Raw genomic sequence first — 19997 nt, 5'->3', positions numbered from 1 at the left:
TACTTCACCATTGCGCACTTGTTGCTGAGTTGGTTGGTCTTAAAAGCCAGAAAGACAACCAGTTGCCTGGAGTTATCTATCAAAAACCCAACAAAGTAAAATTCACTGCCACTGAGTTGATCCCAACTCATCACGATACTGTTGGACCAAGTAGAAATACCCCATTTGGGTTTCTGAGGCTATGAGCAGAAAGCCTTTGTTCCACAGAGCAACTGATAGTTTTTAAATGTTAACATCCCAACTCCTAACTCACTGTGCCACCAGGGCACCTTGGCAGTTCAAAATTCTCATTTGCATATGAAAACAAAAGCAGCAGCTGTAATTGATGTATAAGAGTTCGGTGCTACTTCTTCCCAGTGCTCCATATGTTTTCCAACAGCTGAGTTTTCAGAAGCAGATCCCCAGGTCTTTCTTCCAAGACGCCTCTGAGAGAACTTGAACTCTACTCTGGCAAGAACTTAACCATTTGCACCACCCAGGGATACCTTGATGGGTCTTGTTTTTTTCTGCTCCCTATGGCATTGGCCAAGGTCATCCAACTGGCTGCGCTCAGCTGATCTGAAAGATTGAAGAAGGCTTTCCGTACAAGTCAGGCGCCTTAGTTCTCCTCTCCGTGACTTCTCCATATCACTAGCTTGGGCTTACTCACAACATGGTGTCTATGCAGTCAGACCTCTTCCATGGTGACTGGTTTCTGGAGAGAAAGCAAAGTGGTAGGTTTCTTAACATCTAAGCTTAGAACTGGTACAGGGTCACATCTGCAGTCCTATAGTGATCAGAGCAATTCTGAAGGTCATGGCAGACTCAAGGGAAGGGGAAACAGCAGCCGCTTCCCGATGGGTGGAGCAGCCTGTGGGAACAAGGGAAAGCAGGAACTGACAGAGACATCTTAGAAGACTGCTGCAGGAGAACAGGAATTTCAGGATGGGAATGATAAGAGAAGGGCTAGTCTTCTTGCTGCTTGTTTGGACTTTTGAAGTCTACTTCAGTGAGTGCTGTTTTTATCACACCTTATTTCAAATGGTGCTAAGCTTTTACAATCATAATGGTGGGAAGTTGAATGGCTCGGGCCTGCTGGCAGAGTGGTTACGTGCTCTGCTGCTCAGCCAGAAAGGTGGGCTGTGCGAAGCCACCGCGGCAGATGCAGCAGTCGGCTTCCATAGAGGTGCATAGCCTCCACAGCCCTGTGAAGCAGTTCTTCTTGTCATCTGTAGGTCCCCTCCAGTCACGGGGAGGCAGAATACACTCAACGGCAGATGGATTCCTAGACGAAATAGATTGATGGGAAAATGTTGGTTGGGCAGTTTAAAACATGATTCATGCTGGGAAATCGTGTCTACAATTGATATTTTTACCTTTGCTGCTCTCCAAAGTAAGAAAATTAGCCATAATAGCAGCCGAAATACAAATGGAAAAATACATTTCTTGCCATTGACTAAAAATAAGCCCATACTCCATTAAGAACATTTCTTTCTACTTTTTTTCCAGTTTCTGGTACTAGGGCCTTTTCTTGGACTTATAAGAAGACTAGGCCCTTGACCTTGAGGAGAATAGGACTCATCATCCCAGTGGGCTGTTGGCTTTCATCCTCTCAGGCCTCGCTCCTCCAGAAGCAGCCAAGCAGGCTGCCTGGGGTCAGCAGGTACTTGTTAACAGCTGTTCGGGAGAAGCACATCCAGTCCACCCAAAAGGCCCTGCATTCCCATTGCCTGCACTGATCTTTGTCCCACCAGCCCCACCGCCATAGACCAACTACCACTTCCTCCAGATGCCCCTGCCCCGGCTCTGCACTGCTATGACTCAAGACCAGGTCCAATCCCCCTCCTCTAGGAAGCCTTTTCAAGTTTCCAGGTTTAATCGTTCCCACAACTCATTGCTCCCATTCTGCCCTTAGCCCTGACAATGCAAGAGGCCTAACCTCCGACAGTCTGCCCTTGGGGATCTTTCAGTAAGGGGTCCAAGATGGAGGGAGACACCTCAGAGGTGGGAATGACCTGGATGGCGAGCTTTTGGGGATATTTCAAGGAACTAGGGGAGGACAACAGGCCCAGCAGGAGCCCAGCAAGAGCAAAGGCATGGAAACAGGAGACACAGGGGACCCACAAAGTGTTTTTTCAGACCAAGCCTGGCACAGGCTACACACACACTGGTCACCTACTGGATGGGAGTAAGACCTCATAGGAGACAGAATCCCTGTCTTTGTGACCCCTGTCCCATCTCAAAGCGCATGCAGAAACTCTTCCTGTGCACCTTCCAGGGTAACACCATTATCATAATAATAGATAAGATCAAATGAAATTAGATAATCGGATTGACTCTTACTCCTGTGACCTTGTGTACAACAGAATGAAATGTTGTCCAGTCTTGCCTCATTCTCAAGAACTGCCAGCATGTTCCAATCCATTGCTGTCACTATTATGCCAACCAACTCACTGAGGGTCTCCCTTGACCTTGCTGGGCTTCAACTTTGCCAAACATGATGGCCTCATCCGAAGCAAGAGAGTTGGACAGTGTGCTGGCCCGCTGCATAACTATTTCACAGGCTAAGACATTGAAGCAGATCTCCGGGCCTTCTGTCCTAGTTGACCTTAGTCTGAAACCTGCCCACCCTGTTGGTACTGGAAATACCAGTAGTAGAACTCCCAGCAGCACAGCAAGAAATCACAGTAGGACAAACTGATGGACTGGTGGTGGCAATAATAATGCTAGAGTGTTATTTGCCTTTTTACTTGAATTCTTTCACAGATGAACCATGGAGTTTTCCAGAGCTCACTGGACTGAATGCAGGGTAGCCATGGCAGTCCAGCTGTATTCTATTAAGCTAGACCTTTGAGAGATTTACTACCATGTAAATGATCAAATAATCAAGAAGTTGGATTATATGAAGAAAAAGGCAACCTCCTTAACAACCTAGGCCCATAAAGACTCATACCAGCTATATGACATCACCCGAATGCCCCTAAACTCAGCCAATATGATTAGCCAATACCACCACCCATGTCTCCCCAGCCAGTGGAGATGGGAGGGGATAAATAATACAGACATAAATAACACAGGCCACTCCTTCTCTCTACTCTTGTTCAGGTGCTCACTGCAAGTGAAGGGTGAGATTCCTCCCGCCTGTGTGCCTGTGCCAGGCTGCTCACTCTTGGGATTTCCTGCTCTTGATCCCACACTCTGGGTTCATGTTCCTGTTCTGATACTCTTTCCATGTGTTTTCTGCGCTCCCTTGAAGTGGCTGGAGTGGCCATTTTCAGCTGGGAACTTTCTTCCAGTCCCTGCCACGCAGCAGTACATGCTTTCCAGAGATAGCATGGACTGTCTGAGCCTGTGATACCTAAAACTTCCCTTTCCCTCATAAAAGTCACTTGGATTTACAAAAGTGCTTCTGCCTCATGAATTTTCAGTGTTCCAAAGCATGAACCAAGGGAAACTACTCCAGACACCTAATAGTATTTTCAACCACCCCAGTATGCATGTAAAAGTTGTGGAGGAGAAAACAATGAGACCGACTGTTGGGGGGGGGGGTGGGCATGGGAGAGTGGGAAGTGGAGGAAAGGAAGTGGGTGTTAACAAACCCAGGGACAGGGGAATAACAAGTAGTCTAAAATTGATGGCGAGGAGGGTGTACGAGGCCCTTAATCAAGGGCAACGTAACCGAGAGGAATTACTGAAACCCAAATGAAGGCTGAACATGATAGTGGGACAAGCGGAAAGTAAAAGGAAACAGAGAAAAGAACTAGGAGGCAAAGAGCATTTATAGGGGCCTTTATACAGGCATGTACATATGTAAATATATTTAAATATGAGGATATGGAAATAGATCTATGTGCATATATTTATAGGTCTAGTATTAAGGTAGCAAATGGACATTGGGCCTCTACTCAAGGGCTCCCTCAATGCAAGAACACTTTGTTCTATTAAACTGACATTCCATGATCTCACCTTCCCGACACAATTGCTGAAGACAAAGCGGGTGCATAAGCAAATGTGGTGAAGAAAGCTGATGGTGCCCGGCTATCAAAAGTAATAGGGTCTGGGGTCTTGAAGCTTAAAGATAAACAAGCAGCCATCTAGCTGAAAAGCAACAAAGCCCACAAGGATAAAGCACATCAGGTTGTGTGATCAGGAGATGTCAATAGGATCAGGTATCAAAGACCCAGAACAAAAAAATCATATCATTGTGAATGACAGGGATTGTGGAGTAGAGACCCAAAGCCCATCTGTAGGCAACTGGACATCCCCTTACAGATGGGTTGCAGGGAGGAGAAGAGCCAGTCAGGGTGCAGTGTAGCACCGATGAAACATACAACTTTCCTCTAGTTCTTTAATGCTTCCTTCCCGCACAGTGTCATAACTCCAATTCTACCTTATAAATCTGGCTAGACCAGAGCATATACACAGGTACAGATAAGAGCTGGAAACATAGGGAGTCCAGGATAGATAATCCCCTCAGGAACAATATTGAGAGTAGCTATACCAAGAGGTAAGGGGAGGGTGGTGAGAGATAGGGGGAACCGATGATAATTATCTACCTATAACCTCCTCCAAGGGGGATGGACGACAGAAAAGTGGGTGAAGGGAGACATCGGTCAGTGTAAGACATGAAAAAATAATAATTCATAAATTATCAAGGATTCTTGAGGGAAGGAGGGGGAGGAAGGGGGTGATGAGGGGCTGATACCTAGGACTCATGTAGAAAGAAAATGTTTTGAAAATGATGATGGCAACCAATGTACAAATGTGCTTGACACAATGGATGGATGGATGGATGGATTGTGATAAGAGTTGTATGAGGACCTAATAAAATGATTTTAAATAAAGTTGTGCATTGAATAAGGAAGACCAAAGAAGAATCGATGCATTTGAATTATGCTGCTGGCAAAAAATATTGAAAATATCAAGAACTGCAAAAGAACAGAACAAACAGATCTGTCTTGGAAGAGGTACAGTGGAATGCTCCTTAGAGGCAAGGATGGCGAGACTGGGTCTCACATCTTTTAGACAAGCAAGGGGAGACCATCCCCTGGAGAAGCCCATATGCTTGGTCAAATAGTGCGGCAGAGAAAAAGAGGATAGCCTCCAACAAGATGGATCGACACAGTGGCTGCATTGATGAGTTCCAACATAACAATTGTGAGGATGGCACAGGACCAGACAGTGTGACCTTCTGTTGGACACAGGTTCACTGTGAGTCAGAAGCAACTTGATGGCACCTAACCACAGTAACTATCATGCAAAATGCACACTCACAGGACCACTCCCGTGCATCAGGCACCATGCTAGTCTCCACGGATCTCAATGTGATTCATTCACCGTCGTGGTCTTTAAGGAGCCCAAGTGGGAAGAAGGAGCCCCGCAGAGGCTTGGACAACAGGGCCTGCGGAAGTACAAACCCAGTGCACCCTGTCAAGGAATTACCCCTCACCCTGGGGAGAAATGGCTGAGACAAATTCCTCAGTAAATCTAGGATGATCTGAACTGGCATATTTGTCCAGAACTGAGACTCAATGAAAGGAGGACTGGCTGGGAGGCTCATTATCAGGGACACGCCACTTCTGAGTTGCTTCAACAAACACCTGCTGCCTTCAAGACACTCTGCCTGGTCAGAGAAACATTAAGGTGGGTGAGATGCACCTCCTGCCCTGAAGGACCTCCCAGAACTGAGGGGAACACAATCTGATCATTGTTCTGCAACACAGGAAAGGCAAGAAACAAGAAGTAGAGTCACTCATCCTTTTATCTAGCCCATGAACACATGAATATTATACTGGTGAACCCAAGATCCCAGTGGTAGTGGTGATGGTGGTGGTGGTGGTGGTGGCAGCGGCAGTGGAGTCAGCTGCTGTGGGATCCGCCATGTACAATGGGACAATATCATGCCTGGTCCTACACCATCTCCATGATTGGATGCAGACCTGACTGTTGTGATCCGCGTGGTTTTCACGGATGGGCTTTCAGAAGCAGTTCACCAAGGCTTTCTTCCCAGCCCACCTTTGCCTGAAACTCTACCGAGACCACTTCAGTATCTTGGCAACACACTGACAAATGGGTGGTGGTTGTCTAATCTATTCTGATGGCACAGATTCACTCAAAACCAGTATTTGTAGCCCAAGAGTCCTTGGTTACCATCAACAACCTTGGGGTAGTGACTTCCTGGTGACGAGTCATGGTATCCATTGATGAATGGAGAAATGGAGCCAAAAGAAGGGAATAGTCTTGCCCATGTGAGTCCTGATTACAGAAGTAGAATGTAAAAGTTACAGAGGCCCCACAGAGTGCATGGGAAAGACAGTTCTCAAAATGAGATGAATTTTGCCCATTCCTATTTGATATTTAAAATTTAAACTCATCCACTGGTTATTGCTAACCACATCCTGATCCTTCATTGCCACATGAGTTTGTTTCCCTGCTTGGAACAAAAACTCCACGAGAATCACTATGTTATCACTATGCTGCCTCAATTCTTTATTAATTGCTTCCGATACCAATAAACTTTAAATTGGTTTCCTAGCACAATTTCAAATGTGAGGATTACATAACTAGGCATAGTAACATTCCATTTTATTCTAGAATTTGGACATTTTACATCTTGTGCCTTCTGCCCTTACATCCTTGGTTGGAATGGTCTGAAATTAGCTAATATTTGCAGAACTATGGCCGAGCTTGGTTTTATTTCTGCCCTGTGTGCAGAGAAATATCTGAGCTATCATTTCTACTTGTATAGGGAACATTGATTCTAATTACTTGAGTATTGTCTTTCCAGCTAAAATGCTTGCACACTAGCGGGAAGCATTTGGCTAATGCAGTGCTTTGGTAATCAGCCAAAGCTAAGAGAAATTTAGGTCAATCAAATGGAGGAGACATTCACCGTCGCTTTTTCCTTTTATGCAACAAAATCTATATGCTTGCAGTGCCCTATTTTGGATCTGGCTAAGCCTTGGGTTCCTTGCTGACTCAGTTTCCTGAGCTAGCTGGAGCTTTTTACATTTTATTATCATCGACTTTTCATTCCCAAAGTAGTCGGCATTACTCTTGATCAACTATGGCCAACTTTTTTTTTATACCCATAGGATGATGCATTCCACATCATGACATTTGCCAGAGCTTCTTTAAATGCCATCGTCTGTGCTTTTACCTCTGCCAGCATGCCTATCTTTGCACATCCATCCCCCTTGGTCTTCCAACTTGTTTCTAATCAGCTTCTTTCAGTGACCCGAGAATTCAGATACCCAATTTTCTTGGAACTGTGAATAAAATATGAATAATCAGGGTCAGAGTAAGGGTCAGTCCATGTAAGGTAGGGGGTGTATAAAATATTTTTACTATGATGATAGAACCCAAGGGTTGGACCCTGTAAACAGGTAAATAATTAAAGCTATAGAGCCAGGCCAGTTCACCCCTTCACGCTGTCCTTAGATGACTCAAAGTTGTCTGTCTGAGGATCAAGGTATAACCTCTCAGCTTCAGATAAAAATTGCAAAGCTTCCATCGGGATTCTATACTCTTCCTTCATCCCTAAGAAGGCTAACTAGTGACCTCACCCGCCATGGGAACTTGGGAAAGGAGCTTCCTGAGTGGATAAGAACAAAGAAACGGATGCTGGAGAGTTTCCTGTGGATGAGGTGGACCGACTAATATAAGGTCATAATCCCCAAGCTTCAGGATACATCAGAATCTCTTAGGAAAGCTTTAGAAACATGCCTTTTCCTAGGTCTGGCACTCAGAAATGCAAGAGGCCAAGAAATGGTCATTTCAATTGGTCCTCGAGCTGATTCAGACGTGAGGACCACTATGGGAATTGGACTTCTGGTGATGACACTGTTCCCCAAGGGCACAGCGAAAGTCAATCAAAATCAGGTTCAATCTTGGAAGGTGGTAAGGAGCCCTCTTCTGATTTGAAGCAGTGGATCTTAAAGACAGAATAAAGGGCAAGCAAGCATGGAGTCATTGAGTTTCTTTCAACCTCATTTAACAAGAAAAGTCTGGCAATGAAGATAGCTACCAGATTCATTTCCAGAGTTGAAATGGCATCAGAAAGGGTCTGCATGCCACATGGGAGATGGGTTTTTACCAAGTACCTCCAAGGGACGAGACACTTGTGAGTGTGGAGCCCGTAAGTAGCAGAACAGACAGACTGGACTAGACCAGGTAATTCCTTTGCTATGGGCTCATTCAGCTTAACACAGTTGCTTTAGATCTGGATAGTCTTAGCTGTGAACAAATTCTTAGAGAGGCTGTCTCCCTGAGGTGGCCCCTCCCCCCTCTTCCAGCATTCCTGCCCTTTGTCTTCCTTCAGTAGAGGCAACTCCAGCACCCACCCAGCGTTTCAATTCCTGGCTTGTTTCTAGTTGCCATCCCATTGCTCCGATTCATGGAGACCTACAGCAGAATGAAATGTTATAGGCCCTGGGCCATCTCCAAGGTTGTTCGCATGTTTGAGTCCATGGCTTTGGCTATTAGGTCACTTCCACTCATGAATGGTCGCCCTCATTTTCTCTAACTCTGTACTTTCCCAAACACAATGTCCTTTTCTATCAGTTGACCATTTCTAATGAAGTGTCCAAACTAAGCAAGCCAAAGTGTCATCCTCACTTCGAAGAAGCATTCTGGTTGTATTTGTCCTCAGACTGATTTGTTTCTTCTTCTAGTTGTATACAGTAAAATCAATATTCAGATTTCCCCATACTCACCCCACCTTCATCCCATCCAACCCACCCCAAACCCCTTGATCACATCCCTTCAGAACTACTGTCAGAGAACCACAGGGAACCTATGTTTGGAAACAACCTTCACACTAAAGTCCACAAACCTAACTCTCCCAAGAATGGGAAAAGCAAATCATTTGGTCATCAAAAGGCCTGAAGTTCGATGATCAATTTAAAATTGTGGAAAATGCCTTTTCTCCCAAACCCTCAAATCGTCCTGGCTCCTCTGACAGGAGGAGCCCTACTGGCACAGTAGTTAAAGCGCTCGACTACTAACTGAAATGTCAACAGGTTGAACCCACCAGCCGGTTCTCAGAGGAAAGAGGTGGCAGTCTGCTCTGGAAAGATGAAAGCCTTAGAAAACCAATGGGGCAGTTCTACTCTGTACTACCGGGTTTCTCTGCATCACAATCAGCTCAGTGGCTGTGGGTCTCTGTCTAGTAAGATGAAGCTTTTTCCACTTGCTGTGAGGGTGACTTCAATTCATGGTCAAGCACTGTGTGTCAGAGTAGAAATGTGTTCCATAGGCTTTTTCATGACTGGTTTTCTTGGAAGTAGATCTTTCTTCTTACGCATCTTTAGCTGGACCCTAGGCTCCAACCTTTCAGTTATCTGAGTAAGTTAAGCAGGTGCACCAGCCCCCAAACCACCAAACGGTCACCTTCTTTTTACCAAAAAAGAATTCAAGGGAGATTTGTATAAAATATACAGCTCTAGTAAATGACTTGTGACTTTTACATCCTGAAATACTTCAGAATAGAAATCATTTCTAAACACGCTCATATTAATATTCAAAATCCAGATCCAAGAACAATAAGTGTAAATCTAACAATAACCCTAACCCAAACCACAACCTTAATCCTAATTCTAAACCTAACCCTTACCCTTACCCTAACCCTTACCCTTACCCTAACCCTTACCCTAACCTAAACCTACACACTACCCTAACCCTAACCGTTACACCAACCCTAACTCTAACACAAACCTAATCCTAATGCTAAACTTACAACTAACTCTAACCCTTAACTCTTAATCCTTAACACTGGTATTAATAAAATAAAATAATCCAGGGCCTGTGTTGCATTTACCATCACTTGTCTATTATTTGGTTGTGCCAAGGTGGCTTGTGAGTTTCCATGATGCTGGAAGATGTATCACTGGTATTTCAAATACCAGAAGTGTTACCCAGAGAGACTTGGTTTCTGTAGAGCTTCCAGATGAATAACAGATGATGAATAAGGAATACTCTGTCCACTTCTGAGGAATTAGCCACGGAAACCCTTAGAAATACCATCCACACATTATCAGATACTGAAAACCTAATGATCAGAAGCAGAACAGTGTTAGAGATCATGCCAGAAGATGAGCCCCTCTGGTAGGATGGCATTCAAAACATGACTGAGGAAGAGCTGCCTTCTCAAGGTACAGTGGAGCATAATGAGACAGATGGAGTAAAGACTTCAGGAATAAAATCAGTGGACCTTCATTTGCTGATGGGGCATGTCCAAAAATGATAACAGGTACAATTATTAATAATTGGGACTTGGTATGTACAAAGTATGAATCTAAGAATATTAGAAGTCATCAAAAGTGAAATGGACCACATAAAGTTCAGTATCCTAGGCATTAGTGAGCTGAACTGGACTAGCATTGGTTTATTATGCTAAGATAATGATATGGTTTATTATGCTAAGAATGACAGATTCAAAGAGGAATGGGGTCACATTCATCATCAACAAGGGCATGTCAAGAACTATTTTGAAGTACAATGCTGTCTATGAGAGGATAATGTCTACCTGAATACAAAAAAAATCCACTCAATAAAACTATTTTTCAAATGTATGCATAAACCACTAAATCTAGTCATGAAGAAATTAATAATTTTACCAATGTTTTCCGTATGAAATTCATCAAACATGAATATTGAAAATTATTGACAATTGGAATGCAAAGGTTGGGGAAAAAAGAAGGCGGAATAGTAATTGGAAAATACGACCATGGTGATAGGAAGGCAGATATCCCATCAGAGAAATTTACAAGACCGATTACTTATTAATCACAAATACCCTTTTTCAACAATATAAAAGATGACTGCACACATGGACTTCTCCAGATGGAACACACAGAAATCAAATTGACTCCATCTGTGGGAAGAAATTATGGAGAAGCAGCTAAAACCAGGCCAGGGGCCGCCTTTGGAACAGACCATAAATTGTTCATATGTAAGTTCAGGTTGAAATTGAAGAAAATTCAAACAAGTCCATGAGATACAAAATATGAACTTGAATATATCCCACCTGAATTTTGAGAACATCTCAAGAACAGATTTCGTACATTGAACACTAATGACAGAATTCCCAATGAGCTGTGGGATGACTTCAAGAACATCATTCACCAAAAAAGTAAAAGGTAATTCAGAAAGAAAAGATCAAAGCTGGGGAAGGGGTGGGGAGCACTATAACTGATTGTGACAACACAAATCATTTAAAAAGTTATTTAGCCAGGAAAGTATATGATATGTGACCACTATATCAAGAAAACCACACACACACACAAAAGAAAGAAACCAAACTTGACCAGTGGTTACCATAAGTGAAGGGGAAAGAGTTGTCACGTATGGGGAATTGAATTTATGTCAATGGTGTAGAATAATTTGGAAAAAGATGTCAATAGTGGCTGTAAAGTACAAAAAGTTTAATCAATGACACTGAATTACACAAGTAGAAGTTGTAGAACTGGAGATTGTTCTGTTGTGTATATTATTGCCACATTTTCTTACATATTGCCACAATTAGAATAAAATAATTACAAAAATAATGACAAGGAAGAAGAAAATATTATAGAATTGAATATGATTACAGTGTACAACTCTTCTTGATATGATTGAATTACTGAATCATATGACATGTGATAAAGTACAAATAAAACGGTTTTCACAAGAAAGAAAGAAAAGTTCAAAGTCACTGTCAGACGAAACTCTGAAACTTGCTCTTAATCATAGAATAGCTAAGGCAATTGGAAGAAATAATGAAGTAGAAGAACTAAACATTAAATATCGAAGGACAGCTCAAGGAGACGAGGAGAAATATGACAATGAAATGTGCAAAGGCATAGAGTTAGAAAAACAACATGGAAGGACATGCACAGCATATATTAATGAGAGAACAGAGGAAGTCTCAAAATGCAATATAGACAGATTCTATGGGAAAATATTGAACAAGGCAGGAAGCATCAAAAGAAGACGGAAAGACTGCACAGTCACCGTCCCCAAAAGCACTAGGCAACCTGCAGCCATTTCAACAGGTAGCAAGCATATGATCAAGCACCAATGGTACTCAAGGAAGAAGGCCAAGATGAACTGAATGAGTTAAGCAAAAGCAAGTCTCCAGGTATTGATAACATACCAGTTGAAATGGCTTAAATAAGCTGATAAAGTACTGGAAGCACTCACTTATCCATTCCAGGAAATTTGGAGGACAGCTGCCTGGTCAGTTGACTGGAAGAGATCCATATTTGTACCCATTCCAACACAGTGTGCAAAATTATAGAACAATGTCATTGATATCACAGGCCAGTAGAACTTTGCTGAAGACCATCCAACAACAGTTGCAGAAGTACATTGACAGGGAGCTGCCAGATGTTCAGGCCAGATTCAAAAGAGGATGTGGAAGCAGAGATATCATTCATTGGTGATATAACATGAATCTTGACAGAAATGAATCTTGACAGAAATCAGGGAATACCAGAAAGAAGTTGACTTGTATTTTATCAACTGTGCAAAGGCATTCGACTGTGTGGACAATAGCAAACAATATATAGATGGGAATTCCAGAAGACTTCATTGTGCTCATGTGGAATGTATACATGGATCAAGACACAGTGGTGTGTTCTGAACAAGAGCATATTGCATGGTTTTAAATTAGGAAAGGTGTGTGTCATGGTTATATCCTCTCGCCATACTTAATTTGTATGTTGTGCAAATAATCAAAGACGCGGGATTATATGAAAATGAATGTAGCATCTGGTTTGGAGGAAGGCTTATTAACAACTCTCCATATGCAGATGATACAACCTTGCTTGCTAAAAGTGAGGAAGACTTGAAGCACTTGTTGATGAAGAACAAGGATTGCAGCCTTCAGTATGGATTACAACTCAATGTAACGAACACCTAAATACTCACAGCTGATCCAATAAATAACATCATATTAAATGGAGAAAAGATTGAAATTATCAAGGATTTCTTACGTCCTACTTAGATCCACAGTCAATGTTCATGGAAGCAGTAGTCAAGAAAACAAAGGAAGCGTTGCACTGGGCAAGTCTACTGCACAAGGCCTCTCTAAATTAATAAAAAGCAAGGGAGTTACTTTGAGGACTAAAGGTGCCCTTCTTGGCCCAAGCCATGTTGCCTTGTACACATATGAAAGTTGGACATTGAATAAGGCAGACTGAAAAAGAATTGATGCATTTGAATTATGGTGCTGGCAAAGAATGTTGGCAGTATCATTGACTGCCAGAAGAACAAACAAATATGTTTCAGAAGAAGTACAGCCAGAATGCTTCTTGCAGGCAAGGATGAAGAGACTTTGTCACATATACTTTGGACATGTTATCAGGGGATACCAATCCCTGGAGAAGAGCATCATGCTTGGTGAATTAGAAGGACAGAGAAAAATAGGACGGTCCTTGACAAGATGGATTGGCACCATGGCTGCAACCATAGGCTCAAATGTAATAATTGTGAGGATGGCTCATGACTGAGTGATATGTTTTTTTTTTCTGTAGTACATGAGGTCACTATGAATCAGACCAACCAGTTAGCCTAAAACATTATATTCATTTAGAATGATGTATGCCCTTCAGCTGAGAGAAAGATGAGCCTTTTACTCTCATAAAGAGCTACAGTCTCAGAAACTCACAAGAGCATGTGTACCCTGTCCTATAGGGTCGCTGTGAATTGGCATTGACACCATAGGCTCGAGGGCAATGCATTTGAGATGCCCTCTACCTAAAGACCCAGGATTGAGCAAGAGGGATGCTTCTGGTGCCATGAATGATTTGGGGCTATGAGTAGGGGGTTGAGCAAGAAACGGTGAGATCAAGGATCCCTAAAATCCAGGAAGAATTTAGTATTGGTTCCAATGATTAGCATGGAGGTCGTCTGAGCCCCCAATAGAATGATTTAAAAACAAAACAAAACATGGAGGTCTGCAATCCTGCTGAGGAGGCAAATGGAAATAGCCAGATGAGTGTTTGGATAGGTAAAAAGCCAGGACCCAGGGGATGGGAGAAGCATGTCAGAAAAAAGTAAATGCAATAAAGAGGAGTTATTTCTACTATGTAGGGGTGCTTCATTAAATGCTGCCCTACATGGAAAAACATTGGGAAATTCCAAGAGCTAGGTAACTATGGAGGATTATTACTATGCCTGAGAATCATAAAAACAACAGCTTGAGTGAAAGCATGGAGGTTAGATGAGGTCACATGGAGGCAATCTGCTGCTTTTATGAAGGCACCAATAAAGAGACCCATAAATAAATTATAGCATCCTTCCAGAAACAGAAGTGGAGCCCTTGTGGTAGTAAATGTGTCTTCTTTTTTGGGCTATAAGGCATTGAACTCTTTTTATTTGAGGTCAATTCCCCATTGCATAGGTTTGCGTAGGAATGTCCCAAGGGGGATGCCAGAGGGTTAAGATCATTTCCTTTCCCAGAGTTCTCAGCTGCTGGGGCTTGAGCACATGACCTAGGCTGACACAGTCAGATGTTCCCCCTAGGACTTCAAGATGGAGGTGTGAGATGACTTTCGGGGGCAGGGCTGCAGTCAGAAAGCTGGGCATACGGGGAATGTCCAGGAGTGGTAGCGTCAGTAGAATGGCTCTACCCAGCATGCGGTATGACCCCAGGCACATTTTTATCCATCAGGCTCCCCTTGATTCTTACTTGTTTTCTTTTCTTTTCTTTCTTTCTGTCTTTCTTTTATTCTTTCTTTTCTTCCCTGTGTTTCTGAGCCGGCTCTCTAGCTTGTCTGATGTTTGTGTGAACTACTTCATGCCCTTCCAAACAATTCATTTTCTGCTTAAGATAACCAAAGCTTGACTCTGTATTTGATAAAAGGAGTTTAAAGCTGTCTGCATGTCATAAAAGAAAGAACATCCAGTAGAGACGTAGAATTGTGTTCTACAGAATAATAAATAATTTAGGGCAACATCTTGTATGAGTAGTCACAATACCAATAACAAGGTTTATCGCTTATATCGACATGCTAAATACACAGAGAGACAATATCTTTCTCACAGGAGTCGTGAGCATTTATCTTATCTTCTCTGTTTTCTTGAAATCATAAAGCCCCAGCTTCCTAAACTGAAGTTCTATGGTATCTTAGGCTGGATTTTCTAGAGAAGCAAAACTAGTGAAGTTTATAGATTAGGAAACTTCAAAAAAGCTCATGGAATTATTCCATGATGTTTTAATTGTATATTTCCATTTAGCAGGAGCAGTGAATTATTTAATGTGACTCTTCTAGCCAAGGTTTCTAATTCCCTGGAAATGACCTTTCCCTTCATGAGTCTAGAGTCTAGAAGGAAGGTGGAGGAAAATACTGATAGGCTTCAACTGTGAGTAACTGCAAATGGAATTCTCTGGAGTGACATCCTGCTAAGTATAAAATGAGCCCGTTGAGAAGCAGGAGTAGGGCTTTCATTACCAGGAAAAGCCAAAAGTAGCATGTTTCCACTAGACACGAGATTCTTGTGCAGTGAACTGACTGAATCCAGATGACAGCTATGCCAACCGAGGAACAGCAACAAAACCAGGAGCCAGAGCATGGAACGGAGTGATGGACTTGCCAACCCACGGAAAAAGATGGGTGCTTTTGTGCAGGAGGCTGGCTTGCTGAATGGGATGCATCTGGACATTTATTTGGGAAATGTGGACTTGTTGACCCACAGAAGTGGAGCTGAGTGTATTTGGCCTAAGGTATATTGGAGTGGGATGCCTCTGGCCACTTAATTTAGGATGCTTTCTTTGCTGACACATGAAACTTAAGTTAAATGCCTTGGGTAAGGCTTACAGCAGAGTGGTCTGCCCATTTGGGAATTTATTATCAGACTTGAAACTTTGAAACATGTCCTCATAAACAACTTTCCTGAGCATTTCTCACTGGTATGACAATTGGACTTCCTTAATAAAGTCTTGAATCATGAATTTTGTAATTTTCTGTGTAGATATCACAATGGATATTAGAAACAAGAAAGGTTAACATAGTGGATACTAAGTCAGAGCATCCATATAGGGAAATTTATCTCAAGAAAATGTCTCACGAGGTTGTAGAAGCTGGAATGTTCCACACCCATGGGTCAGATGTCAGGCTGGAGGCTTCTCCTGACTCACATAGCTACAGTGGCTAACAAATCCAATACCCGCAGCCTAGGCCACATGCTGCTGGCTGTAGAGGCAAATGGATCTAAAGTCAGTAGTTAAGATGGATGGCTGCTACAACTCAGACCATTGGCTCAAGTCCAAAGAATCAGACAGAGGTCAGATAGAAAGCCAGAGGCAGATCTAAATCCAATAAAAGCAAAAGAGATTTGCCAGACCATCCATATATATCTGATGTAGGCCACACCTCCAAGGAAATCTCCCTTTCACTTGATTGACTGCTCAGAACAGATCCCATATGGAGGCCATTCCATTATATCAGATTTCATCATGGGGATGACTACATCATAACACAAATCACTGAGAGTCATAGCCCAGTCAAGTTGACACACAACCACTATAAGTATGTATATGAAGACCTCCCTATACCCCAAACCAGAACCTTATACCAAACCTGTTGCCATCAAGTTGATTGAGACTCGCAATGACCCTATCAGAGGGTAAAGTCCAGTGTAATCAAACATGCAATATGCCACAAAGTGCAATAAATACGAATGTCTTCTATTCTGCTCATAGAGCCTAAAAAAGAAAGAGGGGGCCAACAAAGGCAAAACTATCCTAGAGATACATAACCTAGCATAGGCATCTAACCTTCCTAAATATTGTGGTTGCCTTTCATTCCTTGAAGGTGAAAATTTATATGTGGACAATTTAGGAGGGGGTGGTGTAAATTAGCATCAAATCCCAAGATTTTTAAATAGTTTGTGGATCCAATTATTTTATTTCCAGGAATTTACATAATTCAGCACAGTGTTAAAAAAAGATAATGTGTATATCAGAAAGAAAGGAAAAAAACAAAAGTATGCCAGAATCTAAATATCCCCCGGGAGGAAACTGGCTTAAATATGCACCATGTAACAATGGAACGGAGTTCTTAAGCAAAGCACCTGGTTAGGAGCTTGGCAATTGACCAGAAGTTTGGCCATTTTTGTCTCCCCAAGGGTGCCTCCAAAGGAAATAACAGAGGCCTATTTCTGAACACCCAGCCATTGAGAAGCTGATGGAGCTCAGTTCTACTCTGATGGAGTCACTATGAGCTAGAATCCACTCAACTCAACAGCCAGTGGGCTTTTTAAATCTTTTTTATACAACAGAGTACGGTAAAATTATGACATGGACTGCTGTACATGCTGTAATCCACAAAGATATACAATGCATATTAGATTTAAGAAACCCAACAGGGGGTGTAGATGTATAATGTAATCATATTTTCATAAAAAGAGAAACATATTGGTTAGTAGGTGTCCACTCACAGGGTTGTCGAGGAGGATATTAACCAATGGCAATTGCATATTGTATAGACAAAAAAAAGACTGTGGATGCTTATTTAATGTAGCATTAACATCCCTCTGAGGTGTGGGATAGAAAGGGGTTGAGTTACAGTTTCTTTATCCTGAATCCACATTCTTTTAAAAGTCGTGTTAAAATGCATTAAAACTGTTGTGAATATACTGAGTAGAAAACATTGCTTGAAGTCCTAAGTGCAAAAACCTAAACCAAACTCAAAGTCGTTGTGTTGATTCTGACTCATGACAACCTTCTAAAGCAGTGGTTCTCAACCTTCCTCAGGCCGCGACCCTTTCATACAGTTCCTCGTGTGGTGGTGTCTCCCAACCAAAAAATTATTTTCCCTGCTACTTCATCACTGTCAATTTGCTACTGTTATGAATTGGGTGACTCCTGTGAAAGGGTCGTTCAACCCCCCAGAGTGGTCGCAACCCACAGGCTGAGAACCACTGCTCTATAAGATTTCTAAGGTTGTAAAACTTTATGGGAGTAAGTGGCCTCACCTTTCTCCCCAGGGATGACTGGTGGGTTTGAACTACTGACCTTATAGTTAGCAATTCAACACTTACCCAAAGGTGTCACCAGGCCTCCTTCCTAAGTACGGGTATGTGGAATAGTCAGGAACCTCTTCAGAATGTGTAACCTATTACTCATAATTAATGTGATGAGTCGCTTGTGCTGATTCAGAGCACTACTGATTGGAAATGCAATACAATCCTGATTTTATGAGATATGCCGCAACCTCTTGATTTTGATTATGTTTCAAGATGACCTCACTAATTGCCCTGTTGAATAGTAAGTAGCATCCAAAGATTTTCGCTCTTTGTACCGTTTGTGTTGATGGAATCAGGTGGATTCAAAGTTCAAGTTTGTGCACAACTGTCCCGGAATCTGAACTGCATACACTGGTGGCTCGGAGGCAGTTCAGTACTAGACATTAACAGACAGTAACCACTTGGTACTTGAGCATTTGAAATCATGAAGAGACCGGTAAACCCCGTAGGAATCATGCCCCTTTCAAAGAAAGCATTCTAGAAAGCCTTAGGTAAATATATAAAACCTTCTCACCTATAGAGTCCCTGAGAAGATGGTAAATGATTACCCATATTATGTTTGCCGGATATTTAACACAGTGTGCGACCGATTACTCCATCTGTGCTTAAGGATTTACAGATAATGTCACCAAGTTGCAGAGTCAGCTAATCCCCTCATTTGGACACTGATGTGGAAGGACTTTGCCCTAAGTTAAGATGAAGAGAGAGGACTATCTTTGGTTGAGGCCACCTGTGAGACATCACAGGTTCTGGGTTGCTTTTCTGAGACCTGCAGATCTTGACAGCCAACCTTGGTAGGGACGAACAGACAAAGGGACAGGTATCACATCGCAGATTCATGAGGAACAAGTCACCAAAATGACAGATGGCTTGGAAAATGCACTTGGGCACCAGGACAAAAACATGTGCGATCTCCTTAGGTGATCTTTTGGCATGGTCACCAAAATTAAAAATCAGACAATGTCATTACCATTTCCAAAATGGCCCCTGAAGGAATCATTTCAAGCACTCCAGGACTAAAGGCCCCACATCCCAAGGTGACTCCAGAAGTGATCATGTTCCAAGAGTTGAATTTTCTATTGTGGCAGTCTAAGGCTAGGCCATTCAAGTGCCCCAACTTCTGAGTTGCTCAGTAGACCCATTCTCTCTTTAAAAAAAAAAAAATCATCCTTCTTGGAAGAATTGGCAAACACACCAAAGCCAAAGTTGTGAATGTAAGTGGCAGTGAATTGCTATGGAGTCTGGGAGTGTGACTTTGAACTTGGACCTGGATGACACAGGCTATGTGGATCAGTGGCCTAATGTAAATATTATGTGGGGATATGCGGGTCAGGCAGGCTGAGCAGAATGGAGTAGAGTGAGGGAAGTAGATTACAGTACCAGAAAGAGGCACCTTTTCATGCTCCAATGTCTACACGTGCCGAAATCCCCTCAACATAGAAATGCTGAGAAATCCCCTTAACACAGGGCAAGGGGGAGGAATGTTCATGCCAAGCTTTATAAATATTGGCTGAAATTTCCCCCAAATTATTGTTCCACTCTCTGTGTGTAGTCAATTGCAACCTTAGAAAATACCCCCAGTGTTGCAAATCTTTACTAAATTCCCTATAATTAGTTGCTTGGATCAACAAAAAGGAAATTAGGAAGCTTAATTGAATTTCAGCAGGAATCTTCAAACTACACCAAAAAATAGCTGTGTGGGGGCCAGAGAGTAGAACACAATGGGGAGGGTACTGTGACCTCTGAGCATCAAACAATAAAGTAAGTGAAGGCCTTGGAGCTTTTCTGGACTGGCAAACAGCCTCCCCAGCTTTCTTTAATCTTTGAAGTCTACAGTGATATTATTGAAATCCATCTTCAAAAACAGGAAACTGGGTGATTTTGAGTTTCTAGCAACCTCGCCCTTTCTTGTGAACCACCAACCCTTCCATGAGCTATTAACTTCAATTCACACTAAAATAGGATGGAGGCAGAAACAAAAGTATTTCCTTTCTCCCTGAAATTGCCAT

This window comes from Tenrec ecaudatus, chromosome X (genome assembly GCF_050624435.1).
Source record: "Tenrec ecaudatus isolate mTenEca1 chromosome X, mTenEca1.hap1, whole genome shotgun sequence".
NCBI classification, from domain to species: domain Eukaryota; kingdom Metazoa; phylum Chordata; class Mammalia; order Afrosoricida; family Tenrecidae; genus Tenrec; species Tenrec ecaudatus.
This window is presented reverse-complemented; position numbering follows the sequence as displayed.